The 10,260-nt window shown below is 45.7% G+C and overlaps 1 pseudogene; it reads left to right on the top strand.

Moving 5' to 3' along the window:
- The first annotated feature begins 7,710 nt into the window (after positions 1 to 7,710).
- LOC132344292 (endogenous retrovirus group PABLB member 1 Env polyprotein-like) lies at positions 7,711 to 9,483 on the top strand (annotated as a pseudogene).
- The last annotated feature ends 777 nt before the right edge of the window (positions 9,484 to 10,260 follow it).

The raw sequence follows: 10,260 nt of genomic DNA, 5'->3' as shown, positions 1-10,260 counted from the left end.
AAGAATGCTGGAGTGGGTTGCTATTTCCTTCTCCAATGCATGAAAGTGAAAAGTGAAAGGGAAGTCGCTCAGTCATGTCCGACTCTTTGTGACCCCATGGACTGCAGCCTAGGTTGGTCATAACTTTTCTTCCAAGGAGTAAGCGTCTTTTAATTTCACGGCTGCCGTCACCATCTGCAGTGATTTTGGAGCCCCCAGAAATGTAGTCTGCCACTGTTTCTACTATTTCCCCATCTATTTGCAATGAAGTGATGGGACCAGATACCATGATCTTAGTTTTCTGAATGTTGAGTTTTAACCCAGCTTTTCACTGTCCTCTTTCACTTTCATTAAGAGGCTCTTGAGTTCTTTGCTTTCTGCCATAAGTGTGCTGTCATCTGCATATCTGAGGTTATTGATATTTCTCCTGGAAATTTTGATTGCAGCTTGTGAGTAAATTAATGAGTGGCATATTCTTCTCATGAAATTCACTTAACAGCATAAGTATATAATGTGAAAGATAAATAAAGTCAGACACTAGTTTAGGCAGTAAAGATAGATTTTGTGCAGTAATAACTATTGTAATAGGAGAGAAAACAGTGTCTGAACTCAACTCCACCAAAACAGAAGACAGGAGACTATAAAGGCTTGGATGTGCTAAATAAAAGACACTGAGAGCATTAAGGGGGGATTTGGTCCATAGGACTAGGCCATCTGGCTTTACTAATTGGTGCTCATCCAGAGGAAAAACAAATTTCTCGTGTTAGTGATAGAGTGGTGAGCAGAGCTGCCTTCCAGAAGAGAGACAAGCTTCTCATACCTTTATGAAGAGTCAGTGGTACAAGTTGGAGTAAGGTACTCACTAAAATTAGGACCTTACCCTCCTTGGCAACAGAGACCAAAATTAAAATTCATCTCATTGAATGTATACATTTCAAAGAAATGGCTCTCAGGACATTGAGGAGATCATTCTGGGTACTGGAAGATTTATATCTCAAAGGGACAAGGAAAGGATTTATAACTGCACACTTTCTAAAGTAATTGTGAAGGAGGAAAGGAACAGGCCGAGCTGACTCCATCTTGAAAAAGAAGGAAACTCCATCTTACAGCACAATGTATAACCAGCTGACCCTTCTGATTATGAATCATGGCTGTAAACCTGATTGTATCTCCTGTTAACATTTTCCAGGCTAGGTTTAAGGAATTTGGGGATGTGGGCTTGAGCAGGTACGCTTAAGATATATAAGGTTTTCACAAAAGTCGGTAAGAGTCCCTGGCTAAAGAGGAAACTCTGCCTCAGACCTGCTGGTATAATAAACTGCACTCCACTATCCACACTGTCCTTCTGAGTGAGTTTGCTTCCTGGAGCATTTGGTTATAACATTTGGTGTGTTGTCTGGGAAGCGCCTCAATTTGAGGAGACAAGTCCCACTTAGGGCTCCTCTGAGGCCTTGTGGCTCAGATCTTCTAGAGGGGAGGAAGGTGCCTCACCCCTCTGGAAAGATTCCATTCCTCGACACCCAGACCTTTCACGTTGGTGGATAGTGGATGGCCGCAGGGCAACTGAGCACTCAGGTAAGGAGGTTCCCACCCAGCAGGGTGGAAGAGGGGGCCCGATCAACCCCCTGGGAGGAAACAGGAAGCACGCGGACTGCGACTGTCACAAAGAGGTGGTTATCCACATTGTTCTGAGATAGATTCTTACTGGACAAATGCGAGAAAGTTTTGGGGAAGCAGGAGTGTGAATGTCACAAAGAAGGTGGTGTCCATGTTGTCTGGGGGTAAACCATTACTGGGCAATTGTGAAGGGGCTTCTAGGGGAAGAAACTTGGTCTTTGTATGCTTGTATTTTGCCCTCCCAAGGAGATGTCCTACCTGCTGTGAAATTCTTGATCCCCTCAGAATTGCCAGGATAGGAGGGGGATGCATAAGTGAGTATAATTGGCTTTTCCGGAGATGGCATGAGACTTGGGATATTTAATCCATCTGTGTTTTCATCAACACCCAATCAAGCCCACCAAGGCAGAATGGACTTTAAAAGTTAAGGGAGAAATAGTCCTGGACCATGTGGTGTTCTGGTTCAGCTGTGCCCATTGGTAGGTGAAGACATGTTGATCCCCCTTTTCCCTCTGGGATCTGGCAGGTAAGGCTCTTCTCACCCCAATTAGGAAGGAGATGGAATGGCAATTTAAGTGTTTCATTGAGTGTAAATATCAGAAGTACATAGGGTACTGAGAACTTCGTAGACAGAACGAAAAGGAAAGAAAGAAGATCCGAGAAGGTAAGCAAGACAGGGGGAAGTGAATCTAAGGCAAGTGTATTGGAGTGCATGATTAAAAATTTTAAGAAAGGATTTGGAGGAGACTATGGGATGAAGCAGACCCACATTACTTTGCCAACAATGGTCCATCTAGTCAAGGCTATGGTTTTTCCGGTGGTCATATATGGATGTGAGTGTTGGACTATAAAGAAGGCTGAGCGCCGAAGAATTGATGCTTTTGAACTGTGGTGTTGGAGAAGACTCTTGAGAGTCCCTTGTACTTCAAGGAGATCCAACCAGTCCATCCTAAAGGAGATCAGTCCTGGGTGTTCATTGGAAGGACTGATGTTGAAGCTGAAACTCTAATACTTTGGCTACCTGATGTGAAGAGCTGACTCATTTGAAAAGACCCTGATGCTGGGAAAGATTGAGGGCAAGAGGAGAAGGGGACGACAGAGGATGAGATGGTTGGATGGCATCACCGACTCGATGGACGTGGGTTTGGGTGGACTCCAGGAGTTGGTGATGGACAGGAAGGCCTGGCGTGCTGCAGTTCATGGGGTCGCAAAGAGTCGGACACAACTGAGTGACTGAACTGAACTGAACTGAACTGATGGGGTGAAGATGATGCCTAACCACCTCTGCATACTCTTTGAGGTCAAATGGCCCTCTATGGGATTAGGATGGCCACCAGAGGGCACCGTGGACTTACATGCAGTAAAAATAGTTTATGCCATAGTCATCGGAAAGTCTGGACATCCAGATCAATTTCTATATATTGACTCATGGCTAGAGTTAGCTCAAGAACCCCCTCCTTGGACGAGATTCTATATCAAGAAAGGGAAAGGAACAATATTAATGGCACAAAAATTGATTAATGATAAAAAGGAAATTCTGCAGGATTTGGATGGGGGTGACCTGCCCCTCTCCCATACTGGTTGATGACACGCCTGTCCCCCAGTGCTCCACTAGGACCAGAGGGCGCCTTAATGCCCAATCTAGGGCCAGGTGAAGTTCCTGCAGCAGCCACTGCTCCTCTGCCAACTTTCCTCAGAGATCAAAGAGCTGCCATTCTGGCAGGCTCCAGTCCCAGTGGTAGGAGCCTCTGGTCAACACCCCCAGGATTCTTTCTCAGCCGGAACCTCCCAAGCTGTAACCGCCCCTCCCGGTGAGTACAGACAAATAGGGGGCAGGAAATACAGGAATTAGACAGAGGCTGTGTTCCACTAAGGAATGGGGGAAAAAACCTCACTGCAGATGCCCGTCAGAGAGGTACAACAGCCCTCGGTTCAGGACGCAGACGGACACTACCACCAGCCTCCTGTAGCCTATTATTACCAACCGTTTTCTTCTACAGATATATTAAACTGGCAAAAACACACTCCACCATACCCAGGGGAGCCACAAGGTATGATTAGACGAATGGAAACTATTTTTCAAACCTACTGCCCTACATGGGCTGACGTAAACCCACTACTAGTCTCCCTTTTCAGCACTGAAGAAAGACACAGGATCCTAATGGAGGCTAGAAAGTGGCTAGGAGAAATGGCACCTGAGGGTACCGTAAACCCACAGTGGTGGGCAGAACTAGCCGCCCCTGGTGAGAGGCCCAATTGGGACTATAACACAGGAAGGAAGGGGCCACTTGGAGAGATTTCGGGCAGCTATTCTACAAGGCCACAAGAGACAGGTCCAAAAACCTATGAATATGACAAAACCCTCTGAAGTGATTCAAAGGGAGACTGAATCACCCTCTGAGTTCTACGAAAGACGGTGCGAGGCCTAGAGACCTTAAATGCCAATAGATCCAGAGGCCACTGGATCTCAGATGGTGATAAATGCAGTCTTTGTGTCTCAAGCCTACCCCGATATCAGACGCAAGCTTCAAAAGGTAGACAGGGTATTGGCCATGAGTAGCTCACAAATAATTGAGATCGCTGATAGGGTATTCAGGAATAGAGACGTGGAGACAAAAAGGGAAGTTTAGAAAAGGTGGAGAGAAGATAATAAGAGGGCAGGCCAGAGGGTCGCAGTACTGGCTGCAGCCCTGGGAAGGTCCCTCCTTAGACCTCCCCAGCCCCCTCTCAACCAGAACTAGCCTCACGGCAGGTCCTCTACAAGAAGGCCCGAAGTCGCCCTACAACCAAATCAACGTGCCCAATGCTGAGGCTTCAGCCACTGGAAAAATGAATGCCCCCAAAATAGCAGGGAAAAGGGTTTAGCATCGGCTGTTATAGGGCTGGCTGGACTAGAGACTGAATAGGGGTGCTGGGGCTCAAAGATGCAGATTCCCAAGAGCACATGGTAAAATTAAAAGTGGGGGACTAAATTATTGACCTTATGGTGGACACTGGAGTAGAAATGTCAGTGGTGTCCCAACCGGTGGCACCCCTCTCAAAAAAGGCCACTGCTATAGCAGGGGTAACTGGGGAAGAGCCGTTCTAATTAGGCCATTCTGCCTACCCTGAAAATGTCAGATGGGGGGACACCAAGTGACTCGTGAATTTCTATACATCCCTGAATGCCCAGTACCTTTGTTGGGAAGAGACTTGCTGTCTAAATTAGGGGCACAAGTGATCTTTTCTCCCCACAAAAGACCCACTCTTTGAGTGGGCTCAACCACCTATTTACTGTCCCTCTCGGTAACCCCACAAGATGAATGGAAGTTGCACAATCTCCCGGAAGGGAAGCCGGACGGGCCAAACGGTTGAGAGAGAGAGAGAACTCAACAATTCCCTGAGGTCTAGGTGGAAGACAACCCCCCGCCCAGGCTTGCAAAACAAGCCCCAGTGGTAAAAGAACTCAAACCTGGTGCCACCCCAGTCAGAAAATGTCGGTACCCATCATCACTAAAGGCTCAAGTGGGCATTTTGTTAGATATAAACAGACTGAAAGAGGTGGGCATCCTGATTGAATGCCAGTCAGCCTGGAACACACTGATCCTACCAGTCAAGAAAGAAGAGGGACAGGACAGGACCTGTGCAGGACCTCAGACTGGCCAATCAGGGTCAGACTGGTCAATCAGGCCACCATGACTCTACATCCCACTGTTCCTAACCCCTATACTTTACTTAGCCTCCTCCCAACCAGTGCTAAGAACTGTACTTATTTAGATCTCAAGGATGCCTTCTGTATACACCTCGCCCTGGTGTCTCAACCCATTTTTGCTTTTGAATGGGAAGACCCAGCAGGGGGCACCAAACAACAGTTCACCTGGACTTGCCTCCCACAAGGATTTAAGAATTTACCAACCATCTTTGGGGAAGCCTTGGCTTCCGACCTGGACTCATTCCAGCCAGAGAGGTTCGGATGCTGTTTGCTTTTAGCTGCCAAGAATGGAGAAGGCTGCTGGGAAGGGACCAAGGCTTTACTAGAGCTGTTGATAGAGTCTGACTAATGAGTCTTGAAAAAGAAGGCATAGATTCTGCAAAGAGGAGGTAAGATATTTGGGGTTTGTTCTGAGAGGAGGCACGAGGCTGTTAGACCAGTCCAGAAAAGAGGTCATTTTGAGAATCCCACAACCAAGAAGCAGACAACAGGTCTGAGAGTTCTTGGGAGCCACTAGGTTTTGTAGGATTTGGATTCTGGGCTGTTCCCAGATGGCCCAGCCGTTATATGAACTCCTAACTGGACCAGAAGGAGATTCACTAAATTGGAATGAGAGACAGCAACAGGCTTTTGAGGAACTAAAGTTGGCAATTATGTCAGCATTTGCTTTGGGTCTGCAATACCTTGCTAAGCTGTTTACTCTTTATGTGACTGAAGAGGACAAGGTGGCTATGGGAGTGTTGTCCCAGACTATGTGGACATGGGACAGACCCGTGGCCTCTCGAAACAGCTGGACAGTGTTGCCACTGGGTGGCCAGGATGCTAATGGGCAGTTGCTGTGGTTGCCTTACTGGTCCTGGAGGCAACCGGGCTGACTTTGGGCCAAGACTTGATCATAAAAGTTCCCCATGAGGTCAACACTCTCCTGTGAGGGGACCCCCATAAATGGTTGTCAACATCACAGATTACTTAATACCAGGGACTGTTATGTGAGAACCCCCATGTTACTATCGAGCCTTGTCAGGCCCTGAATCCAGCCACTCTCCTTCCTGTGGGAGAAAGTGGGCCCTCAAATGATTGCAAAGAAATCCTAGAAGAAGTTTATGCCAGCAGACCTGACTTGAGAGACCAGCCAATCCTGGACCCAGATTTGGTCCTGTACGCCTATGGCACCAGCCTGGTGAAACAAGGACAATGACTGTCGGGATATGCAGTAGTCATGGAAGAAACCATCGTTGAGCCTAGCTCTCTGCCATCATACTGGTCTGCTCAATGAGCCCTCCAGCTGTCAAAAGGTAAGAAGACAAAGGTTTACACAGACTCTAGGTGTGCTTTTGCTACTTTGCATGTACATGGGGCTTTATATAAAGAGAGAGGTCTTCTGACAGCCAACGGAAAGGACGTTAAAAACAAGGAGGAAATCTTGACTCTATTAGATGCTGTATGGGAACCTGAAAAGGTAGCAGTGATGCACTGTCGGGGTCACCAAAAGGAAGACACCCCACAAGCATCGGGAAACTGACTAGCAGATAAAGCCACAAAACACGTGGCTGAGAAATTCGGGGCTGCTGGTGGGGGATCTATCAGAACCTTTGTACTGTCAAAAATGCCTGAGTTAACTTTGACTCTCTCACAATATACCCCGGCCTAAGACCAGCTGGCTGAAGCACAAAGGGCCACCCAAAATGACAAAGGTTGGTGGGGACTGCTGGATGGCGGGTTACTGGTTCCTGAGGCATTAGACCCCACACTGGTGTCTCAGGTTCACCAGGCAACTCACTTGGGACATGAAAAAATGGAAAAATTAATTTGAAAATATTTCTTAATTCCATGACTTTCCTCCTTATGTAGAATGGAATTCCAGAACAGTTCTGCTTGCTCACAGGTCAATGCTGCCCCTGGACATAAACAAAAACCTCCAGGAATACAGTTAAAAGGCACTCTACCCTTTGAACATTTATAAGTGGACTTTGCTGAGATGAAACCGTAATGACACTATCGTTATTTACTGGTATGTTCTTTCAGAGGATGGGTGGAGGCCTTTGCTACCTGAACTAAAAAAGCAAATGAAATGGCTCACTGTCTACTTCGAGAAATAATCCCCAGATTCGGGTTCCCAACCAGTATAGGATCAGACAACGGCCTTGCCTTTTTAGTTGACTTAATTCAACAGATATGTAAAGCTCAAATATCAAGTGGATATGGCATATAGGCCCCAGAGTTCTGGAATGGTGGAAAGAACCAACCAAACTCTTAAAGAGACACTTTCAAAATGGATCATAGAGACTGACTAATCAAGGATGGACTTGCTTCTGGCAGCCTTACTCAAATTAAGGGTAACCCCTCATAAGAGAATAACCCCTTATTCTCCTTATGAAACTGTCTGTGGGAGACCCCCTCCCATAGTAAGATGGTGTTGGCAAGTTGGCCACAGGTAAGGGGGAATGGGATTTCACAGCAGATGCAACAACTGGGTAAGGTAATAAATCAGGTAACTTAAGTTTGTACAATAAAGGGTACCGTTCCCGCTTGGGGAACAGATTCATGAGTTCATGCCTGGTGATCAGGTGTGGGTCAAGGACTGGAAACCTGAATCCTTGGCCCCACATTGGAAGGGTCCATATACTGTTATTCTAACTACACATACAGCAGCTAAAGTTGCAGGTGTCACTCCCTGGATCCACCACACAAGGGTGAAAAGAGCATACCACGCAGACCCGGAGGATGCCGAGTGGACTACGCAAAAGGACACCGTTGATCCCCATGAAACCAAAATCATCTTAAAGAAGAGATGAAGCTCTACAATCAACTGCTGCTTCAAGGACTTGCTGGGATTCTCTTGAGACTAGCTATAGTTTCAGCACAAGACAATGTTTTCATTTCATGGGCACGTTCCTGTACTGACTTCCATAAAAAATCTAACTGCTGGGTGTGTGGAGCCATGCCCATGTCTGTCATGGATGGACTCCTGTGATGGGTATCACCTCTACGGAGGGGTGATATGCCTAGCTTATGTGATTTTTTTGCATCAGGCAAAACAACAAAAATCTTGTATAGAAACTGTAATCACAGCTGCCACTACCCATTGGTACAATTAAAAGGCCAGTGATCTGACAAACAGCCATGGGATACATTTAAATTATACTCTTAGCTCAGAAAATGCTTCTCAGTATTACGTGACAGCCAGTAAGTCCAAACAATATTTTGACTAATATTTTGACCGATAACTGATACTTTGACCAATTTTACCAGATATAGGATGAATACATGTGGATTACTCCAGAAAAGGGCCAAGTTGTTATAATTTGCTGGGAACAAGATGTACACAATATTGGATATAATAACCGAATAATAGATAAAAAGAATTTAAAACCAATAGGCTTTTGACGGACAGAACAGTGCCATAAGACCTATAAAGTTACTTATGATCCCAGTCAATCCACCCAATGGTCCGGGACAGACTGGGAACTCAGCCCCAGAATCAGGTGCATTGCTCCTAACGGCACCCATTGGTTATGTGATGGCCTTGGCTGCCCCCAGGATGGATAGGGAGGTGTACTTTAGTTCTGGCCTTTGCCCATGGAAACATCAGGTCAACAATACAAGAGCCTTTAAATTTACCCTCTCTACAGGCCAGATGGTCACGATCAATTTTCCATTGGTATGTTTATTTGGCTGCTCTGTTTGTTCCCTCATTGGGCACTAAGGACGTAATGATTAGAGTTGAAGCTCTAATTTCACCCAAAGAGCCCTAAATGACAGCCTAAGAGCTATTCAAACACTAACTACTGAACAAATACAAATGAGAAAAGTGGTAATTCAAAATAGAATGGCTTTAGACATACTTACAGCCGCTAAAGGAGGGACCTGTGCTATAATCAAAGCTGAATGTTGTGTATATATTCCTGATTTATCTGGCAATATATCAGCCACTCTAGATGACATGAAAGATCAAGTAAAAGCTATGTCTGATGATCTTCCTTTTTGGACTTCTGTTCTATCATGGGTAAAGGGTGATTGGTGGAAAACTATCAACCATGGTTATAGTTGTTCTGTTGATTCTGTTATGTGGACCTTGTATTCTCCAATGTGTTGTTAACTTTGTATCACAGAAGCTGACTTCATGTACCCAAATATATACCAGGAAGCCTAAAATTCAGTACATCCTGATGAGTGATGCTTACACTGGAAGTTGAGAGCATCAAGAGGGGTGAATTAAGGAGGGAAGGAACAGGGTAAGCTGACTCCATCTTGAAAAAGAAGGAAACTTCATCGTACATTCCCAGTGAACTTTGGGCTATAAGCCTGCTTGCATTTTCAGTGAACTTTGGACTATGTGCCTGATAGCCATGGAGATAACATACCTATGGCCTAACAGGCCTCCCAGACCAGTAAACACCAGATTCCATACCAGGATTTCCCATCGCCAGAAAGAATGTAATAATCCCCTATGTAGTCAATCACCTTTGTAATCTTTATGGCCCCCATTGGTGTAGGCTACAATGTATAACCAGCTGACCCTTCTGATTATGAATCATGGCTGTAACCTGATTGTATCTCCCTTTAGCATTTTCCAGGCTAGGTTTAAGGAATTGGGGGATGTGGGCTTGAGCAGGTACACTTAAGGTATATAAGGTTTTCACAAAAGTCGTTAGGGGTCCCTGGCTAAAGAGGAAACTCTGCCTTGGACCTGCCTGTGTAATAATCTGCACTCCACTATCCATGCTGTCCTTCGGAATGAGTTTGCTTTCCAGAGCATTTGGCTATAACAGTTGCTCTAAGAGAGGAGTTTACAAGATTGTCTGTCTACTGCCAGGTTTTTGCTGAAACAGTTTCTCTTAACAGTCTAGAGCTTCCTCAGGCAGGCATTTTAAGGGGAGCTGGAGTCATCCTAGGGACACGGCCTTAAGCTCTTAGATGCCATGCTAGAGTTTTGTCAGGTTTTTTAGTGCAGGAATTTAAATTGAGTTGTT

The sequence above is a fragment of the Bos taurus genome, chromosome X (assembly GCF_002263795.3).
Source record: "Bos taurus isolate L1 Dominette 01449 registration number 42190680 breed Hereford chromosome X, ARS-UCD2.0, whole genome shotgun sequence".
Taxonomy (NCBI): Eukaryota; Metazoa; Chordata; class Mammalia; order Artiodactyla; family Bovidae; genus Bos; species Bos taurus.
This window is presented reverse-complemented; position numbering and strand designations above follow the sequence as displayed.